At 30.9% G+C, this 6,195-nt stretch overlaps 1 non-coding gene across 1 annotated transcript; it reads right to left on the bottom strand.

The window, feature by feature from the left end:
• Positions 1-5,668: 5,668 nt before the first annotated feature.
• Trnaa-ugc (transfer RNA alanine (anticodon UGC)) lies at positions 5,669-5,740 on the bottom strand. The gene has a single exon. It is a non-coding gene; the product is annotated as a tRNA-Ala (tRNA).
• Between the last annotated feature and the right edge of the window lie 455 nt (positions 5,741-6,195).

Here is a 6,195-nt window from a genome sequence, read left to right as displayed (position 1 = left end):
ATGTGTTTAATTTCATAGCTTTCATTCAAATGAAGATTTATTTTATGTTTTATGGTATCATTTCATAGTTTTCTACCGTTATAATTACAACAATATTATTTAGTCATGAAATATTAAACACGATATCAAATAATTATTATATTTTTTTCAAGCATCATGTGATCACGATAGTTTAAATCCATGCTTGTTCAATGCTTACCACTGGTCAAAGGAAATTTTCAAAATTGATGCTTATGCAATGCTAATTTAACGATGGAAGTAATTTTAAATTTTGACTGCCTTACATCTAACGGTTCTTAAATATTACAAACAGACACGTTTGTAGTATAACGACAATACATGGTTTGTCTTTCATTTTCACATAATATACGTTTCTCAATAGCAATCACAAGAAAATGTTTGCTTCACCGAGATTTAAGAATATAAAATCCTATTTAATAGTTTAAAGTATGCCAATATTAAATTCGTGTTCTCATGTTTATTATGTTACAGTACATCATTGCTTAAATGGCTCTCATAAGATTTCCTAATTTCAAGACAGACGTGCGTCTTTGTCATGAACGCACACGGAATAACCCATTTTATCAAATCATAGTTAGGTAAATAAATAAGGTAAATAGGTATATGTGTTGTGTAAAATAATGCAAATATATCAACTCCTCTTTGATCAAAGTAACAGATAGTATGCAATAAATGATATAACTGAATATTTCCATAGATGCAATCGAATATATAATTATGTAATTAAAAAATGAGTTTGTTGGAGATCAAGTTTGAAACTTCCTTAAGCCTCAGGTCACCAGAAAAATGATGTGTTATATGCCTTCTTTGAAAAGTATAATAACATGTTTACGTCTTCATATAATTATGATCAAGGAATTTTTCAAAGTAAACAATTTTCGATTTTTCTATATTTCTAAATAAAAATCTAGTTACCTAGTTATTAGAAAATAATAGCTTGCCATTAACACTTCCGTCCAAGAGCAGAGCTGCATTACTGGTACTGGTACTGGTACTGCAGTATGTACTGCAGCAATTTTGCAAGTACTTGTACTGATACTGAATTAACTCTTACAAAAATTTTGCTACTACTTGGTACTGGGTACTGCATTACTGTCTTAAAAAGTGGTACTGCTACTGCATTACCCCCAGTACTTTTGGTTTTGATAGAAATTAAAAATAGCATCAATTTTCCTCATAAAATAAAAGCTGTAAATTACATTAACTATATTTTATTTTTGTGAAAAAGTAAGTTATCAAATCTAAAGATAATTTGCTGGAATATTCCTTCAAATGTTAACATAGTATTCATCATAAAAAGCACCCAAAGACTTTAAGTAAATAAACAGACTCAATAACTCTTTACCCTAAAAATATCCTTATTAAAATCTTTTTATTACTTTGTATTTACTAGTAAAAGAGCAAAATAAACGTAATTAATTTCTTCTATTGTCTAAATAATCCATTCAAGTTGAAAAAAGTGACATTGTTAGCACCATAAAAAGTTGTCATTTACTTTGGTATAAATTGAACAGAGGTGTGAAAGGCAACAAAAAGACTGTTTGTGTTTTAAATGAAAGATTGTTTGCGTTGTATTTATACACTTGACTGGTTACTATACAATTAGATATGACATGAATATATGTTGTAAATATTGTTTGTAAAAAAGTATGTTAAAACCATAAAGTTGTAAAATATGTTATGTTAAACTTTAAAGTAAATGATTTTATTTCTTTGCTGAATAATATTTGCAATTATTTGTTTGAGACTGTATTTATTCAAACTTTAATGAATATATAAAAGTAATGGTACTGATACTTAATTACTTCACCAAAAAAAGTATGGTACTTTGCAGTACCGAAGCTAAAATCTAGTACTGGTACTGGTAAATGGTACTGCATAATTTGCCAAGTACTGGTACTGGTACTTAAGTACTACCCCTTTAGTACTGATGCAGCCTTGTCCAAGGAGTAAGCTTTATCAAACTGAACCTGTAACAGTTTAAAAATTTTGCCGTTTGAGACGCTCCTTAAGGAACTCCTTTTCTTACTTTTTAGTGAGACAATGCTTAGGTCTCTGCATTTTTACGTTTCATTGTCTCTTAGTGTAATACTAATATAGTACGATCAAATTTCAGAGGCACCAAACTTTTTGTATTTGGCATTTGTAAACCATGCTTAAAAAACCACGTTATTAAAGTCTGCAATTACGTTTTTTAATTAGAATGTTACTAAAATGGGGAAATTCAGGCAAATGAACGTAAAACAAAATTTAAATTGATAGTAATGGGGAAAAAGGAATTTGTATCCATATACCCAATTTACATTTATCAAAAACATAGTTTTGTGCCGTAATTATATTGATTATTGAAATAAAATATAGTCATTTAGTGTCAGAATTTTTTAAATTGAAAATATTTTATATATGATCCTAGATATTATTTGTAAATTAATGTATTAATGTTCAAATGAAAAAACCTTTGAAGTGATTGAAAAATAGTTTTTATTTTATTAAGACAAAGTAAAACAAAACTTTAAAATATAAGAGAAAAGACAGAAACAAATAATGTTTATTATTTCTAGTTATGAAAGCTAGAGTCAATAATTCCTTAACCAAAAGTTATATAATCTACTTTATTTGAATTAATAATGATACATAATTATAGTAGTTTATAAATAATATAAATCACTCTCTGTTATGAATCTAGTAACATAGGAAACTCTGGGCATTGTTCTCTCAAATACTATGTTTATTGAGCTTACTTAGACAACCTAAATTCCTGCAGTAAGAGATAATTGCTTTAACAAAATTAAGAAAATAAATAACCCCTAAAGAAAACCCAACACGGCAAAATTGAATTGTTCCAGACTCGGTTTGATTGAGCCTGTTCATGTAAATCTTATTTAAAGTGAACAGCTGGTTGTATATTTTTCTTACCGACAATGAAATGGAGTTACGTAACCGTCATTTATTTCTTCAAATTGCAGTTGCGTGTTAACCTTCATCAATTTACAATTCCTTTCTATTGTTTGTATAACTATACATGTAAATACAATGATATATAACTTTTTTCTCAACACACGTTAAGTTCTTTAGTGTATTCCAATTTGTCGTATAACTGTATAGAAAGTTACATTTTACATTGAATTTGCATTGTTTTATAATCGTAGCAGATTTCTTTGTTGAAGTAAACAGCAAGGCTTATATATTTCCAACTTGAAAATACTATTTATACAAGTATACTGTTTAGAAAAATATGATAAACAAGATCAACAAGGAAAGTTGACGTTCACTGAACGCAACTCCCACACGACGCAGCAAGAAGAACCAGTAGCAAGGAGCCCTGAAGGACTCCAAACAAAAAAAGGACCGGGTGCAAGACAGAGCACGGGCAGGCTTATCGCTAAAATGATACATAAGAAATAATAGTAACCGTCAAGAAAATCAAAGAATACAAATAAATGATTGTTTAATAGGCCCACTAAATAAAGGGCACATAGTAAGGGGATACGAGATTCGGGGAAGAAGGGGAGGGGGCAGGGCAAAATTATAGAGAAATAAAGCTAGGGGCAAAATGGTAGATACTTATCTTAGACGCGAAAACAACAAAAGACACAAACAAAAGTGTCACCAAAACAGTATGAAACAACAAGAAATACATCTGCAGAAGACAGAAGAGGCCGCCTTAGAACGGACAGCAGTATAAGTACTACTGGGGAGTTTAAACCGGTAAATGGTGCACCAAACACATTATGTTCCAATAAACGAGACAGTGTAAATATAATGAAATTTCACCAGTTGTTATGATTACAAAAGGTGAAATAATTACAACACCAAAATGATCATGATGAAACGTATAAAAGAATCCAATGACCGTAACAAAAGTACTCGATGTCCGTAAGAAAGACATAGCAAATGAAAATTACCTACAATGGCCGGAGAAAGCAAGGCAGAAGACCGACATTCGGGTAATTCAGTCCCAAAGGACTTTTAGGACATTCCATCATAGAGTCTCCAACTTGGTACGTCAGATATAACGTAGTGTCCAACTGTGAAAGGGTTGAACAATTAAACATGCAGTATGTCTTAAAATAGTAGGGTCATAACCTCTTTTAATAAAACTTTTAATGACTTCAGTAAAAACAGCAGAAAAAAATACCATTACCCAAAAGTTTGTAAATCACATCGCCAAAAAAAACAGGCTGGCAAATCACTTGTCTCTGAATTCTGAATCTCTCTTATATGTAGTTGTAACATCTTTAACTTTCTATGGAAACAATATTGTGAAATGCTGCTTTTGATAAATAATTTTCATTTTAAACCGTTTTTATATAGTTTTTTCAAAAGTATACTTCATAAAGAAAAAGCTTAATGTTTGACTCAGATGCAAATTTAAAAAGTAAAAACGAGAACAACAACATTTGTATCAGAAACATCGTTCAAATGGCTGGTCTGCTTAATTAATTCATTTAAGGTTTACAAAACGTCGTGCAACATGAAATATTCATCATTCCTGCATAACAACTACGCTCGCAGGTGATCATTATAGGAGAAGAAAACATGAGTTAAGAGATTCAACCACGCAAGCATCCGCAATTGTTACACTTTTTTATTTTTGTGCGTGACTCAGGTTGTCATGGAAAAATCTGACTCGTCAATGACGGGCCCGGCAATTTCATTATCAATTTAGAACATAACGGTAAAAAAAGCATCGTACTTGCACGTTGAAGGCATTACATACCAGTTTCTTTTTACGGAAAAAAATAACAAAATGCGACATTAAGAAATAAGACGTCAACACTTTATTGCAAGAATAGCACTGATAAACCTTGTATCTACAATATTCCTCGGATTTTTAAATAAAAAAAAATAACAAAACAAAAAAAACTCATTTTTTTATTTTGTCTTTAAAAAACACTCAAGTTTCTCTGCAGCGTGATGGTTACAAACGAAGAAAAAAACAACACTTTTCATTCTATTCCTTAAACTATCCATTACATGTCTTGAAAACAAAGATCTATTTCCCAAAACGCAAGCCGAAATGGATATGCAAAATATGTAGGGAATGTGAAATAGAAATTGTCATGAAATTCTTGATTTATAACACGATGTCAGACATTTTACATATTTTTTTGTTTAACATGTAATAAGAATTATTTTCTGAAGAGAACACCTCATATGAATTTAAATATACATTTAGCAGCATAGGAATAGTTCCCAGTAATAAGATTATTAACAAATAAATGATATTTGTTACGCTTCGAAATAAAGCTTTAGAAAATGATAAAAAAGGCACATAGATATTATACTTTTGAAACAATTGCGACACGAGTAATAAAGCATTAGGAAACAAAACTAAACTTTGAGGTCTAACTTCTAAGTCAAATTGCAAATAAAGACAACATAAGTAAAGAACTAAATTTAGTCAACTTATACTAAATTCAACAGGCGTCATTGTGTAACTCTATACAACTTTATTTGTGAAGAATTATTGTAATCCTATTTCATACTTCACGTTTCGAAAAATATTGAAATTTGTTGAATGATAGCATTAAAACGTTTTTATTGTGACTATCTCAACGATTTAATAAAAATCATATGACGTTAAATGTAGTCATCCAGATACAATAGGCAAATTTCATTATAATGAAAATAATTATTTAAAATTTGGAAATGCCGGGGATTGTACCCGGGGCCTCTCACATGCAAAGCGAGCGCTCTACCACTGAGCTACATCCCCTGACAATGAAAACATACGATTGTAACAGGAAATTCGAGGAGTGGGTGTGAATGTGGGGGGGGGGGGGCGGAGTAAAATTAAAGAGATAAGCAAGAGACAAAAGGGAAGATACTTACCGTAGACGAGAAAATAAATGTCTCACAAGATAAGTAGTCGATGTAAGTGAAATTTATAGCTAAAATGTCAAGTAAAATTTAAACACCTTTAATCATTTAATGAAAAATGCCTTTATCCTACTCAATAAATACAGTAGGGTGAACGTTTCGGTTGTCAAAAATAGCGTTTTTCGTGCGTCCGTTTTTCGTGTAACGTGCGTGCGTATAGCGTGCAACGTGCGTTTGCTGAAACGCTTTCTCAAGCGTGCATCGTTTACAAGCGTTTAACGTTTATCGTTTTCCGTGTATCGTTTTTCGTTTATCGTGCGTCTAAAAGCGTGCGTTTCTTATTCCCAGAAA

Source organism: Ruditapes philippinarum, unplaced genomic scaffold (assembly GCF_026571515.1).
Source record: "Ruditapes philippinarum isolate M1 unplaced genomic scaffold, ASM2657151v2 ctg1037_1_1_1_1, whole genome shotgun sequence".
NCBI classification, from domain to species: domain Eukaryota; kingdom Metazoa; phylum Mollusca; class Bivalvia; order Venerida; family Veneridae; genus Ruditapes; species Ruditapes philippinarum.
Note: the sequence above shows the minus strand (reverse complement) of the source record. Positions and strands in the feature narration are given on the sequence as shown.